The sequence below is a fragment of the Mastigoproctus giganteus genome, chromosome 1 (assembly GCF_048544385.1).
Source record: "Mastigoproctus giganteus isolate SK-2022 chromosome 1, ASM4854438v1, whole genome shotgun sequence".
NCBI classification, from domain to species: domain Eukaryota; kingdom Metazoa; phylum Arthropoda; class Arachnida; order Uropygi; family Thelyphonidae; genus Mastigoproctus; species Mastigoproctus giganteus.
Genome location: NC_143575.1, coordinates 199,216,993 through 199,230,055, shown reverse-complemented (window position 1 = coordinate 199,230,055; position 13,063 = coordinate 199,216,993). Strand labels below are relative to the sequence as shown.

At 37.6% G+C, this 13,063-nt stretch overlaps 1 protein-coding gene across 3 annotated transcripts in view; it reads right to left on the bottom strand.

Annotated features, from left to right (window-relative positions):
* Positions 1–13,063, bottom strand: part of LOC150091441 (popeye domain-containing protein 1-like) — a 100,972-nt gene that overhangs the window by 60,402 nt on the left and 27,507 nt on the right. For 2 of the 3 annotated variants that reach the window (XM_090383930.1, XM_090383950.1), the window contains exon 1: positions 7,049–7,550. The exons of the other annotated variant lie outside the window; for it this stretch is intronic. The gene's annotated coding sequence lies outside the window, so the exon portion shown is untranslated. Of the gene's footprint in view, positions 1–7,048; positions 7,551–13,063 lie in introns of those variants that run through there. 3 annotated transcript variants of the gene reach the window in all.

Below are 13,063 nucleotides of genomic sequence, written 5' to 3'. Positions count from 1 at the left end.
TATTACGAGTCTCATTAGTTCATTAGATAACCATTTAGGCCTAAACCTTGAACAATATTTCTTAATAGGTATGAAACTTTTAGTAGCTTCCACGATTAATTCCTTGAATGCTTCCCACTTCGAATTTACTGTTGGTAACATCGTCAGTTTATCCCACTGTACAGAATTTAAAAACTGTCTGAGACCACTGTACTCACCTTTACGGGAGCAAAAACCCTTTCCTTTACCCCTGATGGTAATTAAATCTTTAAGTAAATCCCACATCAGTACACTGTGATCACTGCCACCTAGTGGTTCCTTTATCTGCAAATTCTTAATACGCGAATGATCACTGCTGATAACCAGATCAAGAGTATTACTTTCTCTGGTTGGCTCTCGAACATGCTGCTGCAGAAAACAATCATCCAATAAATCCACAAAAGTCTGACTAGTGTGTGAGTGACCAACCCACAAGTTCCAGTCAATATCTAGGAAGTTAAAATCCTCCATTATAAGGCATTCCGATTTACTAGCCCACTATTTCTCTGTACAATTGTTCATTGTACTCATTCGAGTCATTAGGCCTATAACACACTCCTACTCTTATTTTTGCTTTCGCAGTGCTTATGTCACAAACTGACTCAACACTGCACTGTTCATCTATATTTTACTGTGGTCTTGTGTAACATTTATCAAACAGGACAAAAATGAGCACTATACCATGCATAAAGTCATTCTGGATATTTATTATTATAAATATTCAGACAATTAATTTTTTGTTTTGTTTCGTTGAAATTCGTGAAGACCTCACCAGTAGAGGATAACAACTACCAGTGACAAGATTACCAAGTCGCCACTGCAGGAAATGTCCCGAGGAATCAAAAGATCCGGCGGTTGAATTTTTTAATGGTTGTTAAAGAGAATGGGCACTCAATTTCCTACGGGGGGGGGGGGAAGAAGGAAGAAGCGGAGCTGGAATATCCATAAAAGCCTGAGGCAGTCTTTTTATATAATATCTCAATAGGATTCTCATTACTTAAAATATTTGAAAACGTCATTCCCACAGCAATAATCAATCACTGCTTTAACCATTGATCTCTGTATATTCAATGATTAGTGGAAGATCCATTCCCACCTATTTTGGACACTGGACACTTTTTAGGATACAAGGGCTTTCAACTGCAAGCCACAACTTGATATTTTGTTTTTTGATATAAAGGCAGCATATGATCAGATATCCATCCCCGTCCTTCTGCACATTCTGAAATGCTATTTCAATATCACAGGCAATCTCTTGAAAGTGCTGGCACCAATCCTTCAACCTAGACATCTGCTTGTCGCACATCGGTACTTCAGCAAAAGTTTCACCATCTCGAGGAATGTCCCACAAGGGGGCGTCCTCTCCTCAACGCTATTTACGGCTGCACTGGAACCCTTACTGTCGGTTAACCAAGACTTCCTGCCCTATGCCGATGATTTGAAACTATTCATCACTTCAGGAGACCCAAACTCGGCCCATTTAATCTCTGATGAAGTAACACGGAAACTCGCACTCTTTGAAGAGTATTTGCATGCCATTAGTTTACAAATAAATGAAGAAAAATCAGCCTAAGTCACTTTCACTAAAAAAGAATCACATTCCTGCCACCATTAATGGTTCTTAAATCAGGAACGTTTCTCATCACAAAGATCTCGGGTTAACATGGAACCAAAACCTAACTTTCCTCCCTTCATTTTATGGACTCCAGAAGCAAGTACTTCTTTGCCACGTGGGCCATTCGGCAAGAGCTTACCAGTTTTTGTAATGCAAATCTAATAGTTCAATATGTACAGAGATGTATCGTCCTAGTCATTATGTACGCATCAGTGATTTCGTCATCTGCCCCGCCCTCCTACCGGAAACGCCACCTTGGATTAGAATACTGGTACCTGCGACGGTTGAACTGGGCCACGAGGAAACCCTTCACAATCTCCAAGGCGGTACTGTTCTCAAACCTGAACATCCCACCGTGGAACCATCTCATCGTTAAACGAAATATTATAACCCTTAGTCAGCTGTTTACACACACTTTGGATGCCCCAGACATTGACAATATCCTATGCAGCAGAAAGAGAAGAAGAGACCAAAATTACAACTTTAATATGTACAGAAACACACTTCAAATCCTAACATGTATTTCATATATATTCCTCTCCAATACCATCAATTTCTGCAACATCCTAGAAATATCAGTAAGTAAAACCTGTTTTGAAAAGAAATAAAGAAAACAAATCCTGGCTGAAATCTTATCCGTGGTTCAATTCTGACGCAGCACGAGCGATTCCACGGTTGATTAGCTCTGCAAACCAGAAACCCCACGTCCATTACATTACACTGTTCGTGATAGAGCGTCATCGTCCACAAACAGTTGTCTGAATAAATCCACGCTGCAATGACCTTATCACGTACGAGAGCACGGTAAAACTAGCTAGAAAAAGCGTAGCACACCTCCTCATAAAATGAGGAAGGGGAGAGAAGACAATGATACTCAGCTGCCAAAACATGCGGGTTTTTTCCTAAGGCGGTTCTAAAAACTTTATGAAATGGCGTCATCCTTAGCTTTGAAACTTTCAATGCGCACCTTTCTTCACATCGAAAACAATTTGTTAAAATGAACATTCATTCGTACCCACTTCCACACAAACAATATTTAGATCGTCCCAGCTGCTTCGATTCCATCTTAATCATATAAGATGGCCATCCTAACTTTATGTAGTGGCGTTCCCTCTCTCTCACCCACCCACTCATCCTTAGCATTTTAATTGCGCTACTCTCTGAACAGCTGAATTTGTTAAAACGAACCTTCTTTGCCCCCCCCCTCCTCCCCCAGTGTAGAATTCAGCACTCATTCGTGATATCACATCGGGATTGTGAATTTTCTGAATCGGACGCCGTGGGTATCCACAACTCAGTTTAAGTGGGCGTAAGCGCCGTCACGCCGTAAGATATTTCAAGGCCACGCATCCTCCGCTTCATTTCTACTTAGAAAGTTCTGTCAAGTTTCTGGATTGCTAGCGAGAAGCTGATAATGGTGGCTGTTCTTTTCGGGAAATAACGAAGCTTTTTTTTTTTTTTTTTTTATTCTTTATATACAATCGTTTTCGGTAACGCCAAATCTTATGTTAAGCCTGAACACTGTTGCTGCCAGGAACGTTACCATTTCATTGAATGCGATGGGTATCATTCGACCAAAGGGAAGGGAAGCATTTTCGTCTGCTTTCAACACCATCTTAGCTTAAATTTGAAGACCTTTCTAAGGACCTTTAACTTTACAAGCCTCCTCTCAATCCTTTCCTCCGTCTGTATCTGTATTCTACCGCTTGTGCTGTACTACTATTATTATTAATTATACAACTCATCTGTTATACTGTACTCATAAACTAATGAAGCATTCTTTTAAGATTAACATTTAATTGATATGCTACGGAAGAAAGTAAAAATGGAATGAAAATAAAACTAAAATCTCCATATTTAAAACGTAAAAGGTGAGAACCGTATAATTAATAAACTGAGCCCATAGTAATCTGTGTTCCTGCTGGAACTTTAAAACTTTTACCTGTAGACTTCGATAAAATGCATGCATTTTTTTTTTTTTTTTTTAACTTTTGGAGCCACACTCCCTCTGGGGACAGTTTTCGCAACGTTTTCTATAAGTTGTCTTTTGAAAGAATGTAGATTATAAATCTGATTACAATAGGCTCGTTCCTTAGAATCAGGTCTCGGAATGTAAAAACTTAAATAATGGCCGCTCTGTTGCTCACTGATATCAATTCAACAACTCTCCCCCCCCCGGCAACTGAGAATGTTGGATTAAGTTACTTTCAAGATAACTCAGCATATGTCAATTTTTTTCTCTCACGGTAGCACAGTTGGTATAACCACTGTCTTCCTCACACCGTGTGGAAAAGACCGAATCACGTCAATAATGGAAGGAATTTTTATGGGTCGAGCCTTTTTCACAACATGCTGAATTAGTCCATTTCAGGCAAGAATAGCGTGGTTTTTTTCTCCCGGACTCGGGTTTTTCGTCCCTCAAAGAGACCAAGAAACACACGCAATTTACAAACATATTATACATGGCACAATATGCCCTGAGTCACTGATGCGCCTAAAACTCTACAACCAGAAATCTTATGTATTCTAAGGCGGATTTGTCGGTTTGGGTAGTGAAACCCAGAATAATTCTGAGCCCAACATCCGCACGAGACCAACTTAACCCCTCCATACAAATGGCATGTACTCGATTTACAAATGGCCACTAAAGTTCTTCACATTACGAATGGAATTGGAATCGGGCATTTCCAAACAGGTCGCTACTGATGTAACCAGTATTGTGACAGAGAAACAGATAATTTGAGTAGATGTTTCTAATGAAGAGCTTCAAGCACACGCCAACCATTAATTCATTGAAGAAAGGGAAACAAGGTTGTAAACAGAGCAAGGAAAAACGATAATCACTATTTCATTATGCTGGTCAGGGGACTGATGTGGGCAGTGGAGACTGCCACTCATTGGGATGCACTTAACTAAATCAAATTACTCGTGTGGTCAAAGGGGGTAGGCCCTATTCAAACAAAGGATTTATCTGCTGAGCTGGAAGAAGAATGCGTGCCACTAATACAGGAAAAGAAAATTGCATGTTTTAAGTGAGAAACGGGAGGTTCGGACACTTAAATGGAATGTGTAAATTCAGATTATCTTTGAAGAAAACTAAGTACGTTTAATGGAACGAATTCACCTTTATGAAAGTTTCACAAAAGAAAAAAAAAATTGTTGCAAAAATCTAATTTTAGGAACCAGTCTTCATGAAACAATGTATTGAAAATGGTTTTTCGCGTAAACCATTCATCTGAAAGAAAATATTCATGCACAGAAGGAGAAAAAAGAAAATTAACTAAAAACTGTTAAACGGGAGAAATTGCGATCAGCTTACTTGGTACACCGAATTCTGTTTTTAACATCGTAGATTCGAATATGACGCACTTCTGGGCCTACATGCTACAGACCACTCAATGAGAGTAAATATTTCTATAATAGCAGTGAGAGAATCGACAAGAGAATAGAACGAATACAGCAGCACTTTAGAAGTACGAAGACTTCCTCTGTAAAATATAGATGATTTGCATATCAGTGATGGAAAACCATTTAAACGTTCTAGAGAAGTCGCATGCGAAATATATATTATGAATGGATTATTAACCTTCTTTACACAATATGGTTAGAAAGACAAATCGTATTTTTTCTCCATCTCCTCCAGGAGAGTGACTAGCACAGGAAACCCAAAGCTACTCACGACCTTTCTCCTGGCGCCCCTTGGTGTTCGGTATAAATATACCACACTAAGATATATACAGTATATTTACGCTCAAAAGCCACGGCATCTTTTCTCTCCGGGCACGTGCCACGAGCTGTTCTGGAATCTAGTGAAGCTCCTGAATGATAGCCGACCCCAGGTGGAAGTTATGAAACGCTTTTCTTTTCTTAAAAGAATCGTGTGCGTAAATATGGTGTTTCTAAAGGTTGGCAAGCACCAACTTCGCTTCTTCTATGTGATGTTGTCCGACGAGTATTTAATGACTACTTAAAAGTCCCTTAACTGACTTAGTCAGGAAAATAAAAATTCACACAAGCACCCACGTTTTCGATGTAGTAAACTTTGCATAGTTTGATCCGTTAAGACAGAGTTTAAACTTTTGCGCACCCTAATTAAAATGGTACTTTTATATGTTGCCTACTGTTTATAGATGTTAAAATTCATTTGTTATAGGATTAATACATTAGTAAAATATGGCATATTAGCCATAAATCTGCTGCATAATAGAGTACGATAAAAAGAAAGTTAAAAAAATTAGAAGTTCTATTAGACCATGATAGCTTGTGACAACACGGCAAAAAGGTGAGGTAATGCCTGTAATAAGCACAATAGCAAAGTAAATGGTATTATTATTACACTGCATTCCTATTCTAAATTATTATAAGTATTAAAATAATTTCTTAAATTAAGTATATTTTAATATTAATAATTTTTAAAATTTTACTTTAGGAGTTTTCAATAAAACGATTTTTTTTCATAACTTTTCAGTTCCCCCCCCTCCCTTAAATAAATCGCTCGCGCCCACAATTTGGGGAAATTGCTGCAGTAAGCCAATATCAACCACAACGCAAGTTTTATGAGCCAACCAGAAGAAAAAGAAATAATGGCGATTGTAAAACAGTATCGTACCTATATGAGTATAACTTCATTCACGCATAAAACACTATTTATTATTACCTTACATCATTTATTACCTTTGATAAACACCATATTTATTGTAGGTTAAGAGAGAGGCGCATTCATCGTGGCTTACTGAAGGCTTCATGGGTGTCACGGCCGGGCAGAACGGCAGTCTCCATACCAATACTGTACTCGCTTACTGGTTTTGAGGGGAGGGGGGGAAGATACTAAACCTTCCTAAATCTAAAACCGATTTAGAAAGGTTTTAGATTCAAAGCGAAAGCAAAAAAAAAAAAAAAGTTGTCAGAAAATGATTGAGTTTTATAGTTATTTTATTTTATTTATTTAAATCACTGCATATGAGTCCGCAACTTTTATTTACATTCCGCAAAATATTCAAATATATCAATTAGAAATGAAGAAAAAAAACATAAAAATCAAATATGCGATTGATTTAACTTTCAGCAAATAACGGCATTTATACAACCAAACGATCTACAGTACACTAATAGGCACTTGAAAGAAAGTTGGCTATCACATGTTTATTTAATTCTACATAGAATTAAAAAAACAAAACAAAAAAACTTATAGATTCATGCCGATATTACATAAAACGAATAAGAGAACCAGTGTAAATGTGTGCGAAGCAGTAGTAAAATATTAATTATATCAAACGTAATAAAATACAAAACTGTCGTTTCTACTACTGTGGTTAAACAACTGCTCCGTAAGATAAGAGACTAAATTAAAAAATTTAAACTGACAACTTCGGAAAATAAAAAAACAGGCATGCTATAAATTTTCTTATCACTTACCGATAGCTGATGACAGGATAACCTAAGCATCGAAAAGCAGTAGAAAAACGTTATCACTCAATCTTGAAAGCGAGGTGTCTTTACGCTACACTCTTCGGTAAGCATATTAATTCACGCACGCACACCAAACGTAACTCTGTTTACTAGCAGCAGATGACTAATGCTGCTATGGTGCCGCGCGCGCACGTTGTGAGCTGCTATGATTCGAGTGATGTCGTCATTGGAACTGAGAGCCAGCTACGTTTCTCGAAAACTCCAGCTACAGACTAAACAGCAACACGATTCACGAAGGGGTCATTCTGTTCGGTAACTCCCTTATCAATAAACAGCAAATTTTCTCCTCAAAAGCATAAACACAATAATTTTGTTGTCATTCGGCCAGCAAATATAAATTATTGATGGAGCTAGGATGACATATCAATAACAGGTTAAATTTAGCCGTAGCTGTCACACGCTATGTTCGATGTACATCTCCTTACTATCCGACCTTTTTGAAGGTGAGTGAACAACACACTTCAAGTTTTATTTTCTAGAATCTAACACACGCAACAGGCTGCGAAATGTTAAGCAAAATCACTTGAAGAACTGTTATGTGAAAGTGATATGTGGCGCTCCCTGGTGGAACATTTAAAAGATGCATTGCGAAGAAAGTTTGGAAATTTTCAGTCATTTATGAATATTACGTCATCGAAATTAAAGTCATATATAAATTTATATAAAATCCAAATTATAGCACCAATTGAATAAGAAAAAAATCAGACGTAAATAGTATTTTTTTTGATTTTTTTTTAATATTTCGCACATTGAGATATGTATTTGATATTAGTAAAGTTTCAAAAAATTCAATACGGCTGTCGGGACGTATAGAAAAATTGCCTGAAAAATAAAAATGTTACATACTGTGGTTATACAGGGGAATTTATTTGTATGTGTGTTTGGGGGAAAAAAAAACAAAAAAAAAAAACGGAAAACGCATAAGTTTAAATTAGGAAAGAAGTGAAAATATCTATTGTCTCCCATAATGCCTCAATAATGTCAAACAAATAAAAAATATATTAAATAATAATATTTTTAGCAATAAACACAACTCCTTTCTTTCTCAATAAGAACTTCAGTTATCTGTCTATCTACTATACCTATTTTAAAAAATTCAGATACAGAAAAAAGATAATTTTAACAGGCATAGAAACCAGGTCCGTTAAGTACAACCAACTACACTGGTGTGCAAAACTTAAAGACCAACCCTATTTCTAAAGGTTACAACCACAAAATCTTTACTTAAGGTACTCTTTACTGATGACAGTAGATTCAGTCTCAGCAGCGATTCTGGACGTGATAATCTGGCGAGAGGTTGGCGCACGGTATCACCCCGCAAACATCACTGAAAGAGATCGATATGGCGGTTGAGGTGTTCTCGTCTGGAGAGGCGTTATCTTGGATGGACGTACACAACTCCAGATACTGGAAGGCGATACTGTAACCGGTATATGCTACTGTACTGAGGTAATCCTTCCCATGTGCGTCTGTTCCGAGGTGCCATTGGCCCCGAGTTCGTGTTTATGGATGATAACGCCATACCCCATCGCACTACAGCTGTGATATGCTTTTGCAAAGTGAGAACATTGTTATATGGATTGCCCTGACCGTTCCACCGATCTAAATCCAATCGAACACATATGGGACGCTCTGGGAAGACGCCTAGCGGCACGTGCACACCCACCCGAAAATGTTCACCAGCTGAAGATGGCGCTGACAGAGGAATGGATGATGTTACCGCAAGAACTTATCAACAACATTGTTCTAAGTATGAACAGGCGGTGCAAAGCTTGCATCGACATTAGGGATGGCCATATCTCCTACTGAGGATCACCTCTTCCCTTTGTTCCATCTTTGACAGTGATGCATCTGTTTGTTTGTTTGCTATTTGATTTTTAGGAGCATATTGCTCCGGGGATATGCGGTAGTCATTCCCTGACCTTTCCGCTACCTCCGTATTTGGTAGTCACGGGCTCGAACCCCGGTCTAATCAAGAAGCGTGTGCTACGCACTGCTGCTCCTGCCCACCTGGTTACGGAGGCGCCATGCATCTGTATCATGGCAGCCAGTTCTATGTTGCCATTTTTGAATAAATGTCCCTCTGTACAGTTTTGTTTCCGTTGTTGTGTCGGTGTTGTTTCCTTCTTCATTTCTGTACCTCACGAGGTTCCTTTGGTATGATTTTCCCACATCCAGGCCACTCCTATGAGAAGCTACAGGTGAAAACTTGACTGGTCCTTAAATTTTGCTCACCAGTGTACATCTTTGACTCTATTACCACGCAACTACAATAATTTTCGCTGGGCCTTATTATCATTTTATAGACTATCTACCGTTTCTTTGATATTTTTAATGTTTATTACTGTTAGATTGGTGTTTCAGAAGAATCTTGTATGTCTTCAACTTTATAGATAAATATATTTATCAATCGAACAAGTACATCTCTAGGTTAATCATTCTAATACATGATACTTTATAAGAACATCGTGTCTTTCTCGACACAGTGTTCTAATAAAGAAGTTAATGTTTTTTATAACGATAAATACTGGGAACCTAAAAACTTACCGAATATCAACTTCACAAATGACAGTTATAATTAATTTAATCAATAAATTAAATTTTTAACTACAACCGATAAAAAAATGTGATTTATTTAGCCTCAGCTCAAAGTATTATGAGGCACCAGCTGTGGATCTTCATAATTACACGTAATCTAATGAGCCCACGAGTATTTCGGATATCGTGTCAGTAAATCCCATGAATTTTAAGGATCAAAAACGACAATCAACTCTCGCGAGACTTTCAGTTCGTAATATTCCAGCCTTTCCGAGATACTGGATTATTGCTCGTCCTAGACGAAGTGATTCAACACTAATAATGAGAGAAATCAAAACTAAAAAGTTTGTTTTTAAAATACTATTTATAATCATAAGATAATTTAATAGAACCAACTAGAAATGAAGCTTTCACCAAAATAGCATTATGATCACATGTGCGAAAAGCTTTGATACGAGTCCTTCCCGTCTAGATGAGACATCTAGAGGGGAAGGACTTTTATGGATTTGTTTACTCATCGTCGTCGAGTTAGTTGGTCTCTAGTGGGGTTTTTTTTTGGACAAAAATACCTTACCTTGACAAAAATAACCAACAACAAGAAAAGAAACTTTGCATATGTTCCTTTATCCCCCGATGTTTTACTCTTAGGGAGGTACGGTTTCTCCCCAAAAGCTTTTGTGACCTTACTTTTCAAAACAGCCCTGATATATGCACTAAAATACAATGAGCGAAATGAAATCATACAAAATCATCGGCGCAGCTCTTTATGAGCTGCATCAATGATTTTGTAAATGTACGTTCTATAAATTGAGACCAACCGAATACGCTAGAGAGCATTTGTTTGGTTTTAATTCAAAAGCTATAGACAAAGGAGTATGGATTATAAGAAAAGTAGACTGAATTTTATCTTCTGGGCTCAGCTTTAAATGAGATAATCCTTTAATCTAGGATGTTTCTCTATGCCAACTGCAAATTAAAAATTGATAATAATAATATTAAAAAAACAAAACTAAATAGCATTTATTAAATAAAAGTAGGTATTGCTTTCACATAAATGAAAAAATTAAACAAACATATTCTTTACAAATTATTATTATAAATAATTACCTAATAGTACTTCCACACCATACTAAAATTCGACATATGTGATGAAAATCCCATTGAACTCATCGAAAAACACGCGAACTCAGAGTCATGTCTGAAGGAATTTGTAGACACATTCATTTCTTGCCTCTGTTTCAAATTGCACATTTTCCTGACAGTCTAAACCGAGAACCAACAGAATGAAACGAATTCTTGAAGACTCTCCACCATTCCGGAAACGCTGTAATCCTATCAGTTCAGTCGTCATACACCAAACAGCCAAGAATGTTACAATAATCACACTGACTTCCTTTTAAGAGCTTAATCCAAGCCTAGTAAGCGCTACAGAGACCTTTCCTTCTACCACCTAATATTCTAAACAACTGACTTAATATCCAGCACGTCACTTTAATATTACTGTGATGAGATGCTGCTCTTGGAATCGCCAGAATATAATAAATGAAGACTAAAGCATTTCAGGTCACAGCTCGTAAACATTCATTTATCATATACAAATCAAATCACACCTAACCATTTTAATTATGACGACTTAGTAGTAATTCTAATTGATAACCTGTGCGCCATTGTCAACATAAACAGCCATTAATATTAATGTTACTGATTAACATATTATACCAGTAGAAATGAGTATTTTGTCAAGTGGTAAAGGTTTTCATTTAAAACAAAGGAAAATTTAGCATTGAAAAGAAAAAAAAGTTTGTTTATACTCAGAGACGGAAAGAAGAGGACCATCTGTGTCACTGTCATGGTAGCCGTCCAACTTCATTTAATTACAGTAATTAAAGAAATAACGTGCTACCCAAGGACTATGGGCTGTCCAGCGAAATGCCTGGGTTTCTTCCCCCTGCAACAACTGTTCACCTATTTTCTGAATACTGACTGGCGACGCTTACTATAGTAGGGTGGCTACGGCGCATGCGCATTTCATCTTAGTTGTGTGATGGCGATGAATGTACTTGCAGCCCGGTGCCTCAAGTGATCACTTGGGTCATCTGACCTATTGTGATAATCTGATCGGCCCTACCCAGGACCATAGTCAATCCAATAGGGCAAAGAAGGGGAAAACTGTATCTTCTCTATCTTCCTTACTTTCCAACTGTTATTTAAGCTTCTTTGTTCTAACAGTATTGAAGAGATTCTAGTTAGCGTGTGGTCAATTACTAAATTAATAGCGAGGTGTCCATTAGAGTTACTCACCTCACACTTTAAATCACCAACCTTCCTGTTCTGCAAGGAGTAAATAAAAAGAGAACGAAAAGTAATTAAATTCGATGTCTACGCAGTGCATCTGTTGTTTAATCTCGTTAACAAAATTCAATAACCAATTTCGTTTGATTGTCTCTCTCTCTCATTGCAGTATCAAACCTATTTTATTTTAATAAGTAGGTGTCAAGTATAAATGAAATGTGATTTATCTCTTATTGAAGCTAGATGTTTGTTTCTCAATGTCCCATATATCCAACCAAAAAGTTTCCGATGGTTCATTTTATTACTTTTATTATTTTGCTGATACATTTTATTACTCCAGCATTTGAGTTTCAGTGACCCAACACATTTCGGTTAATAATTCAATTTTGGCTCGATACCAAATCGAAGCGATTGAGAGAGGGGAGGGCTACTGTAATAAAGCTAAACTTCTGCTGTTATTTACAGTCAAAAAATAAAAATAGGTGGCAAAGGTTGTTTGAAGAAACGAGAATACTAATGTACACGAATTAAAAAAAATGATTTTTGTTTATACTCCGGCACGACCACCAGGGAAGTGGAGTTTACAATAAATCAACCAATACAAATGTTAATCGTATTTAGCAGTTACGGGCTTGAAACCGGACCAACTCAAAGAGTGTGTGCTACTACACTCACGCTCCTGACTACTCGGCGGCTACGTCGGACCTATTATTACTATTAATATGTACTCGTGTGAGATTGTTTCCCACAGTTTTTGCAAATTGGATAGGTGCTGGTCTCTACTGTGAAGAGCTCGTCCACCTCACCTTATAAGTGCTCAGCTGGACTGAGATCTGGTGATTGGGAAGACTACCGCAACGAATTCAGTTTCACGTTCTTGGAACAAATTCTGTACAATTCTGGCCTTGTGACATGACGCTTATCCTGTTGAAATAACCCATTCGCAGATGGATACACTGCAGCCATGAACCTGGATGCGCCTGGACAGAAACAATTTTCAAATTATCTGTCCAAACGTTGCTCCAGATCTAGGGGGTCCGTTGTGCACCATGAAAACTCCCCCATACATTACACCCACTTCACTGTTGCCACCAGGCAGAATGGATCGTGGACTAGTGCTGTCTTCGCCAT